The 10,529-nt window shown below is 37.3% G+C and overlaps 1 pseudogene; it reads right to left on the bottom strand.

Annotated features, from left to right (window-relative positions):
• Positions 1-2,323: 2,323 nt before the first annotated feature.
• Positions 2,324-3,535, bottom strand: LOC103669389 (annotated as a pseudogene).
• Between the last annotated feature and the right edge of the window lie 6,994 nt (positions 3,536-10,529).

Raw genomic sequence — 10,529 nt, 5'->3', positions numbered from 1 at the left:
TCTATTTCAACTTGCATCTGAGGAAGAACCAAAGAAGCTGTGTTCCCAGGCAAGGGAGAAGTAAGAAAGTTAATCATTCTCTGAGTTTTGTCTTAGGCCCCCAAACACCTGATAATATCTAAGGAGAGCTGGAGCCCAAACACGTTCTAGGACATTAGCTTTGAATGAATCGCATCAATACCGCCTCCCTTTAGTGATTTATGGAATAACACCTATTGTTCATCTGACACCTTTGATCAGACCCTACCCTGGATTCCTGGAGAAACACATATCCTAGACCCCTTTCCAATATAAATCCCTAACCCCATGCTATGGGGAGACTCATTATCCTTTCCTTTCCAAGTGTCCCAGACACTGCTATTCTCTGTCATTCACACTATTCGGTAAACTCTGCTTTCACTCTGTCTGGCTTGTGTTTGATTTCTATCCTGTGAGAAGCCAAGGACTCTCTTGGCGGTCCTGAGGGACCCCACTCTGGGTCCTTGGAAGCAGCCTGCCTGCATCAATTGCTTGTAGTTTTGCAGGCTACATATTTTACAAGGCACCTAGCTTAAGAGATGTAGGGGCTGGGGTGGTTCAGGTGGGGCCGAAGGCATGTTTCTCTTTGATTTTAAAAATAATTACCTCTAGGTTGACAGAGGCCTTAAACAACTGCTTTTTACTGGTCTGTATGTTCTATTCCTGATCCAGAAACAATAGGATTGAACGGAAAGGCATTACTCTCAGCATGATCACTTTTGCAGGAGGACTACAGAAAAGGTCTTAGAGTAGATTTATTTTAATTCAAGGCAAAAAAAATCATGATTATGCATATTATCAATATATAAAATATTTTAAAATTGTTCTTTAGGGTATATGAACATGTTTTTAACAAAGAATTTTATTTTAAAAAACATTTTTTAGGGGTGCTTGGGTGGCTCAGCCACTTATGCGTCCAACTCTTGATTTTGGTTCGGGTCATGATCTCAGGGTCGTAGAGCCTGCTTGAGATTCTCTCTCCCACTCTCTCTGCCACTTCCCCTCTAAAAAACAAAATAAAACAACATTTTTATCCCACAATGTATAATAAAATCAAATTTCCATTCCAGAAATTTTTTCAAAAATATATTTCAGGGGCACTTTGGTGGCTTAGTCAGTTAAACGTCTGCCTTCGGCTCAGGTCATGATCCTAGGGTCCTGGGATCGAGCCCCACAGCATAGTTGGGCTCCCTGCTCAGCCAGGAGCTGGCTTTTCCCTCTCCCTCTGCCCCTCCCCCTCCGCTCATGCTCTCTCTTTCAAATAAATAAATAAAATCTTTAAAAATAGATATATATTTCGGTTTTTACTCAGCACATCTTATCGCTGTCAAACTATGTGATTATGTCTTATATGAGTAAGACTATCATAGTCTAGATAATCACAAATGATTATAATTGTTTCATTGGATTATAAATACTTATGAAATTTACATCTTACATTCACTTTCAAAATATAGATCTTCTCTATCTGTAGCCTAGCAAACAAACTTCACGTACAATAGATTTTTCCTCTAACTTTCCTGTATTGATGTAACAACCTGATCTTTACCTACATAATTTATTTATACAGACATATTCCCAAATCTTTTTTTTTTTTCTTTTAGCCATCAGACCTGCCATTCGTACCATTTGCTGTTATGCATTCCACCCTAAATAGGTCATTCCATCTATTGATTCACAGAACTTGCTTGCTTTTGTCTCATGTGACTCTACAACCTATAAAATCTATACAAACAACCTTTGAAACATCCTTATACTATGCAGTAGGGACAACTACAGACGGTATTGAGAATAAGTGTGCACTCTTGGTTTACATGACCTGTTTTGATTTGCTTGTTTATTGTTGATGTTTCTTGGAGAGGAAAAAACAAAACAAAACAGTGGAAAAGTAGAAAATACAATCAAGACTCATTTCTCTCCATCCAAAATTACAAATGCTTATTTTTGCCATTTAGACTTTAACCTAATTCTTTTTGTTTTTGTTTTTGTTTAAAGATTTATTTATTTATTAGAGAGAGAGAGACAGAGAGAGTACAAGCAGAGGGAGAGACAGAGGGAGAGGGAGAAGCAGACTCCCTGCTGAGCTGGGAGCCTGACGTGGGGCTTGATCCCAGGACCTCAGAGATCGTGACCTAAGCTGAAGGCAGGCTCTTAACCATCTGAGCCACCCAGGCGCACCAAACTAATTCTTGAAAAAAAAAAAAATGGGTATATTGAGTTCCATTTAATCAGCTCTCCAAGGCAATTGCCATTTTGAGTTTGTATTTTCTATACTTTTATCCTTTTTTTTTTTTTTTCACTTAAGACATTTATTCAAACCCATCAGAGAAAAGGGCTGCTTGGGTCTATAACAGTGTCATGTTTTAAAGTATAGGTCAATTATTGTATATGAAAGTATACTCCGCTACATACAAATTAACTAATCAGAGCACAACTTTTCAATATTCAAGACAGAATAAGGTTCCCTGTAAAAGCAGGGACATTTTTAACTTTAGTATTCCTGTCCTTCTTCACCCTCTCTTTCAATAGACTCCGCACCAGCCTTTTTATAATCCTTCTCAAGAGCAGTTATGGCCTCATGGGCCTCAGAAAACTCTCCTTCCTCCATGCCCTTCCCCACATATCACTGATCAAAGGCACACTTGGCATACATCATGTCAAACTTGTGGTCCAGGTGAGCCCAGGCCTCAGCAATGGTTGTGGTGTTGCTCAGCACGCACCCAGCTCGCTGTACTTTGGCCAGGTCCCCACCAGGTACCACAGTGGGACGCTGGTAATTAATACCAAGTCTGAAGCCAGTGGGGCACCGGTCCACAAACTGGATGGTACGGTTGATCTTGATGGTGGCAAGGGCAACATTGACATCTTTGAGAACCACGTCGCCACGGTACAACAGGCAGCAAGACATGTATTTACCATGGCGAAGGTCAAATTTCGCCATCTGGCTGCCTGGCTCAAAGCATGCATTGGTGATGTCTGCTACAGAAAGCTGTTCATGGTAGGCTTTCTCCCCAGAGATGACAGGGGCATATGTGGCCAGAGAGACATGGATGCAGGGATAGGGAATGGAGCTGGTCTGGAGTTCTGTCTGATCAACATTCGGGGCTCCATCAAATCTGAGGGAAGTAATGATGAAGGACATAGTTTGACCTATCAGTTTATTCAAGTTACTGTAGACTTGGCATTCAATATCGAATTTTCTACCACAGATGTCATAGATGGGCTCATTGTCTACTGTGAAGGCACAATCAGAGTGCCCCAGGGTGGTGTGGGTAGTGAGGGTGGAGTTGTAGGGCCCAACTATAACTGTGGAAATTTGGAGGGCTGGATAAATGGAGAACTCCAGTTTGCATTTCTTGCCATAAACTACAGAGAGCAGGGAGGTGAACCTGGAACCAGATCCCCCTCCAAAGCTGTGGAAAACCAAGAAGCCCTCAAGACCTTGTGCACTGGTCAGTAGCAAGTTTCCAAGTAAAGAAAGATTGTAATTGATTCGTTTGGGAAAAGGTACAGGCATACCTCAGAGATATTGTGGGCTCAATTCGAAACATTTGCAAGAAAGCAAATATTACAATAAAGTAAGTCAAATCATTTTTTGTGTTTCTCAATACATATGAAAGCTATGTTTCTACTATACTATAGTCTGTTAAGTGTGCAATAGCATTATGTCTAAAAAAATACATACCTTAATTAAAATATACTCTATTGCTCAAAAATGCTAATCATTGGTGCACCTGGGTGGTTCAGTCAGTTAAGCATCCAGCTCTTGATTTCAGCTCAGGTCATGATCTCAGGCTTGTGAGAGTGAGCCCTGCATCTGGCTCCACACTGAGCAGGGAGTCAGCTTGAGATTCATGGCAAATGGCAAGATTTCATTCTTTTTGATAGCTGAATAACATTCCATTGTATATATGTCACAACTTCTTCATCCTTTCCTTGGTCAATAGACACCTGTGCTCTTTCCATAGTTTGACTATTGTTGATAATGCTGCTATAAACGTTGTGGTGCATGTATCCCTTTGAATTAGTATTTTTGTATTCCTTGGGTAATACCAAGTAGTACAATTGCTGGATTATAGGATAGTTCTATTTTTAACTTTTTAGGAAACTTCATACTGTTTTCCAGAGTGGTTGCACCAGTTGGCATTCCCACAAACAGTGCAAGAGGGTTCCTTTTTCTCCACATCCTCACCAACACAAATTGTTTCTTGTATTGTTGATTTTAGCCATTCTGATAGGTAGTTTGATTCTCATTGTAGTTTGATTTATATTTCCCTGATTATGAGTGATGTTGACTATCTTTTCATGTGTCTGTTGACCATCTGTATGTCTTTTTTGGAAAAATGTCTATCCATGACTTCTGCCCATTTTTAAATTGGATTATTTGGTTTTTGGTATTGAGTTTTATAAGTTCTTTATATATTTTAGATACTAAACCTTTATCAGATGTCGTTTGCAAAAATCTTCTCCCATTCCATAGGTTGCCTTTTAGTTTCACTGATTGTTTCCTTCACTGGGCAGAAGGTTTTTATTTTGATGTACTCCCAATAGTTTATATTTGCTTTTGTTTCCCTTGCCTCAGGAGACATATCTAGAAAAAAGTTGCTGCTGCTGATGTCAAAGAGTTTATTGTCTGTGTTGTCCTCTAGGATTTTTATGGTTTCAGTTCTCACATTTAGGTCTTTAATCCATTTTGAATTTACTTTTGTGTCTGGTGTAGTAAGGTGGTCCTGTTTCGTTCTTCTGCATGTTGTTGTCCAGTTTTCCCAGCACCATTTGTTGAAGAGATTGTCTTTTTCCCATTGCATATTCTTTCCTGCTTTGTCAAAAATTAATCGGTCATACAGTTATGGGTTCATTTCTGTGTTTTCTATTCTGTTCTCTTGATCTGTGTATCTATTTTTGTGCTAGAACCATACTGTTTTGATTACTACAGCTTTGTAATATAACTTGAAGTATGGAATTGTGATGTCTCCAGCTCTGCTTGTCTTTTTCAAGGTTGCTTTGGCTATTCGGGGTCTTTTGTGGTTCCATACAAATTTTAGGATTGTTTGTTCTAGCTCTATGAAAAATGCTGTTGGTATTTTGATAGGGACTGCATTAAATCTGTAGTTTGCTTTGCATAGTATAGATTTTTTAAGAATATTTGTTCTACCAATCCATGATCATGAACTGTTTTCCAGTTTCTTTATGTCATCTTTGATTTCTTTCATCAGTGTTCTGTAGTGTTCAGAGTACAGGTCTGTCACCTTTTTGGTTAGGTTTATTCCTAGGTATCTTATGGTTTTTGGTGCAATTGTAAAGGGGATTGATTCCTCTATTTCTCTCTCCTTCAAAAGAGAAATCTGTAGAAATACAACAAATTTCTCTACATTGATTTTGTATCCTATGACTTTACTGAATTTGTATATCAGTTCTAGCAGTTTTTGGTTAGAATCTTTTGGGTTTTCTATATAGGGTATCTATATAGGTATATTATCGGCAAGTATGGAATAGACTTCTTACAAGCTCCTGTTAATATTGACATTTTGACCACTTCCCATGAATCACAAATGTTCTTAATGGCATCTAGAATACTGAATCCTTGCCAGAAAGTTTCAATATACTTTGCCCAAATCTATCAGAGGAGTCACTATCTCTTGCAGCAATAGCTTTATGAAATGTATTTCTTAAATGATAGGACTTGAAAGTCAAAATGACTCCTTGATCCATCAAGCTACAGAATGGATGTTTTGTTAGCGGGCATGAAAACAATATGAATCTTATTGTACATCTCCATCAGAACTCTTGGGTGACCAGGTGCCTTGTCAATGAATAATAGCATTTTTTAAAAGATTTTATTTAATTTATTTGTCAGAGACAGTGAGAGAGTACAAGCAGGGGGAATGGCAGGCAGAGGGAGAAGCAGGCTCCCCCCTGAGCAAGGAGTCCAATGTGGGACTCAATCCCAGGACCCCAGGATCAAGCAGAAGGCAGACGCTTAACCGATGCAGCCACCCAGGCATCCCTGAGCAATAGTGTTTTGAAAGGAATCTTCTTCCGAACAGTAGGTCTCGACAGTGGGCTTAAAATATTCACTAAACCATGTTGTGAATGGATGTGCTGTCATCCAGGCTTTGTTGTTCCATTGAGAGAGCACAGGCACAAGTAGATCTAGAATAATTCTTAAGGGCCCTAGGATTTTCAGAATGGTGAATGAGGACTGGCTTCAACTTAAAGTTATCAGCTGCATTATCTCCTAACAAGAGGCAATTTGTCCTTTGAAGCTTTGAGCCAGGCATTGACTTCTCTATAACTATGGAAGTCCTAGGTGACATTTTATTTTAGTATAAGGATCTACATTGAAAATGTATTTAGTATAGTCACCTTCCTTAATGATCTTAGCTAGATCTTCTGGAAAATTTGCTTTTTCACCTTCCACTTTTGGATATGTTTGTTTTTGTTTTTGTTTTGTTTTTTCCTTAAATCTCATGAACCTTTCTCTGCTAGTTTCAACTTTTCTTCTGCAGCTTCCTCACCTCTCTCAGCTTCCTAGAATTGAGAAGTCTCAGGCTTGCTCTGGATTAGGCTTTGGAGTAAGGGAATGTGATGGCTGGTTTGATCTTCTATCCAGACCACTACGACTTTCTTCAGATGAGCAAATAAGGCTGTTTCACTTTCTTCTCATTTATGTGTTCACCGGAGTAGCAATTTTAATTTCCTTCAAGGATTTTTCTTTTGTATTCACAGCTTGGCTATCTGGTGTGAGAGGCCTCACTTTCAGTTTATTTCGGCTTTGGACATGCCTTCCTCACTAAACTTAATCATTTCTAGCTTTTGATTTAAAGTGAGAGATGTGCAACTCTTCCTTTCACTTGAACACTTAGAAGCCCTTAATAGGGTTTTTATTGGCATAATTCCACTATTGTTATGTCTCAGGGAATGGAAAGGCCTGAGGAGGTGGAGAGGGACACGGAACTGAGGGTTGATGGGGCATTCAGAACACACACATTTATCGTTCAAATTTACTGTCTTCTAGGGGCATGGTTTATGGCATCCCAAAACAGTTACAATAGTGACATCAAAGATCACTGATCACAGATAACCATAACAAGTGTACTAAAGCAAAAGTATGAAATATTTTGAGAATTACCAAAATGTGATACAAAGACACAAACTGAGCAAATGCTGTTGGAAAAAATTGTGTCCGTAGACTTACTTGACGCAGGGTGCCACAAACCTCAACTTGTAAAAAATACAATATCTACAAAGCACAGTAACACAAAGTACAATAGAATGAGGTATGCCTGTATAAATTCTGTAATTAAACATCCAACGGATAAGCTAAGAGGCTGAGTTGGAACCTGAATGTCTCTTCATATTGTGCCTGGATAAACTTTGGCTTCATTAACCGAGTAGCAATTGCAATATGGCTGTTTCTTTGCTTAAATTGACTCAAAGTTGTCATCATGAAATTTTATTCCTCATAATTAAATAATCCTTAATGGATCATTTAAAGGGTATCTTTAAATAAAATAATAAGCCCTATATACCTGACTGTTACCTCTTAATTTCCTGCTTTAATTATTGCAATTAGCAGTTCTTTATTCTGTTTAATGCTACACAGCTGTAGCAAGTAACCTTTAGTTATTTTGATTATCTCTATAAAATTTTAATGTTTTAAATTTGTTTTGATAGTTTATCAGATTTCAGAGCATTCTGACTTTGAAGAATAATAATCCCGGTAGCATTTTTTTAACCTATATGAAGTTATAGCTATTGAAATTGGAGAGAAAGAAAAATAAGAAAATCTTGTCACGTATACAACTGCACTGCTTTTCTCTGATATTTCTTTTTCTCTTCTTTACATAAGAAATGAATAGGCAGAGGTTCTGTGTGGGACAGATACCAATGATTTCATTAGATTAAGCTATTTTTCCATTCATTTTTGCACATGATGGACAGAGATATTCTTAGGCCCAATTCTACTCTTTTTGAACTTTATTTGTTATACTTTTATGTAATTTTTTAAATTGTCTATCAATTTTCAACTGATGTATTTCCCCCAAAGAGCTAAACTATATAAAATACTAAAAATGTCTTTGGAACAACTTTATGAATAAAATTTCTTTCATAAAAGCTGTTATACTATACAAAATATATTTACATCTCCTTTGAAGCTCACAACTACTCTGTATTTATGAAAACAAAACAAAAAACTTAAGTAGATAAGACGATGTTCCAACACTCACCTTGATATCAGCAGATAGAAACCATATTTTAAAGCTAGATATTTTAACTTGATATCAAATATCCATTCCAATGTACTATATTAAAATCATTTTTTATAGAAATTTTATGAAAAAGAAAAACATTGTTGACAGTTTCTTTTGTATTTTGTTTTTCTTAGGGAAAAAAAAAAAAACTTTAAAAGAAAGTCCCAAGTATCCTAAATAGTATTATTTGCCTCTCTTTTCATGGTAATTGTGATTTCCTGACCTCTTCCTTTAATTTTTGTGAAATGATCAGAATGTCTTTCCAAACACATGTGGCATTATTCTATAACTGAGATATTCCAGCCATAGTCTATAGGCCTCACTTGGCTTGCTCTCTGTTTTGATAACCAAAGTTGTTTTGTTTTTGTTTTTTTTTAACATTGCTATACACATTTATTTATGTATTACTAATGTCTGCTTTAATGGTACAAGGGCAAAATTGAATGATGTGACAGAGACTATATTGGCCTGCAATGCAGAAAACATTTACTGTCTGGCCCTCTAAGAAAAGAATTGGTCAACCACTGTTTTCTCCTAACTCATGTGAACAAGAAAACTCTACTACACTCCTAATTATTAAACCCAGATTGAATAAACAAGCTAAGAGAAAACATTTAAAAGGAAGATATGGCTTGCAGGGACCATAATATGTTTTGTATGTTAGGAAGAGTAATATTGATGCATAGGTCTAATATTAGACTCTAACTTTTTAATTCCTTTTATATTCTTGTTTGCTTTCTCATAAATTTTATAACTTCATTAATAGATCTAATAGTATTTACTATTTAACCCAGGTATTTAAGGATGAATTAGGTCAAAAAGGAGGGAGAAAGAGTAAAATATTTCAGGCATAGGAAATAGCCTTTGGAAACACATGTGGAAAAGAGGGAATATATAGTTGATATTGTCAGAGTAAAGGGTGTGTAGGGAAATATTTAAGGTTATAGAATATACATTAGTGTATAACCTCTCTCTGTGTTGTGAATTAAAGATGATGACATTTTTTTTGACAACCCTCCCTCCACCCATGAGAGGTGTGAGCTATATCTTTCTCCTTATAATATGGACAGGCTATTGACTTCTGCGAATGATAGAATATAGGAGAAATGACACTGTTTAAATTTCTGGGCCTATTTTTAAGAGACTGTCAGTTTCCTCTTCCTGTCTCTTGGAATCCTCACTCTTAGAATCAGCTGTCATGCTGTGAGAAGACCAAGCAACATGGAAAGACACATGGGATTGCTGCAGTCAACAGCCTCAGTTGAGCTCCTGGCCAGTGACCTCAGTATCAACTTCTAGTCGTGTGAGCTCATGACTCACATACAGCTCAGTTGAATCTAGTCTTTAATAAATGACTTCCACGTCAACTGCTACTTGTCTGCAATCTCATGAGAGCCCTGAGCAAGAACTATTCCATTGACCAACAACTAACCTTTGACAAAGCAGGAAAGAATATCCACTAGAAAAAGGACAGTGTCTTCAACAAATAGTGTTGGGAAAATGGGACAGCGACATGCAGAAGAATGAAACTGGACAACTTTATTACACCACACACAAAAATAAATTAAAAATGGATGAAAGATCTAAATGTAAGACAGGAAACCATCAAAATCCTAGAGAAGAAAATAGGCAGTTACCTCTTTGACCTCAGACACAGTAACTTCTTACTAGACATGTCTCTGGAGGCAAGGGAAACAAAAGCAAACATGAACTTCTAGGACCTCATCAAGATAAAAACTTCTGTACAGTGAAGGAAACAGTCAACAAAAGTGAAAGGCAGCCTACAGAATGGGAGAAGATATTTGCAAATGACATATCAAAGGATTAGTATCCAGAATCTAGAAAGAACTTATCAAAATCAACCCCCAAAAAAACAAATAATCCAGTTAAGAAATGGTCAGAAGACATAAACAGACAAATTTCTCCAAAGAAGACATACAAATAGCTGACAGACACATGAAAAGATGCTCAACATCACTCATCATCAGGGAAATACAAGTCAGAACCACAATGAGATACCATCTCACACCAGTCAGAAAGGCAAAAATTAACAACAGGAAACAACAAATGTTGGTGAAAATGTGGAGAAAGGGAAACCATTATGCACTGTTGGTGGGAATGCAAACTGGTGCTGCCACTCTGGAAAAAAGCATAGAGCTTCCTCAAAAATTTAAAAAGAGGTCTACCTTAGGACCCAGCAATTGCACACTAGGTATTTATCCTAAGGATACAAAAATGCTGATTCAAAGGGGCACA

Source organism: Ursus maritimus, unplaced genomic scaffold (genome assembly GCF_017311325.1).
Source record: "Ursus maritimus isolate PB19 unplaced genomic scaffold, ASM1731132v1 scaffold_12, whole genome shotgun sequence".
NCBI classification, from domain to species: Eukaryota; Metazoa; Chordata; class Mammalia; order Carnivora; family Ursidae; genus Ursus; species Ursus maritimus.
Note: the sequence above shows the minus strand (reverse complement) of the source record. Positions and strands in the feature narration are given on the sequence as shown.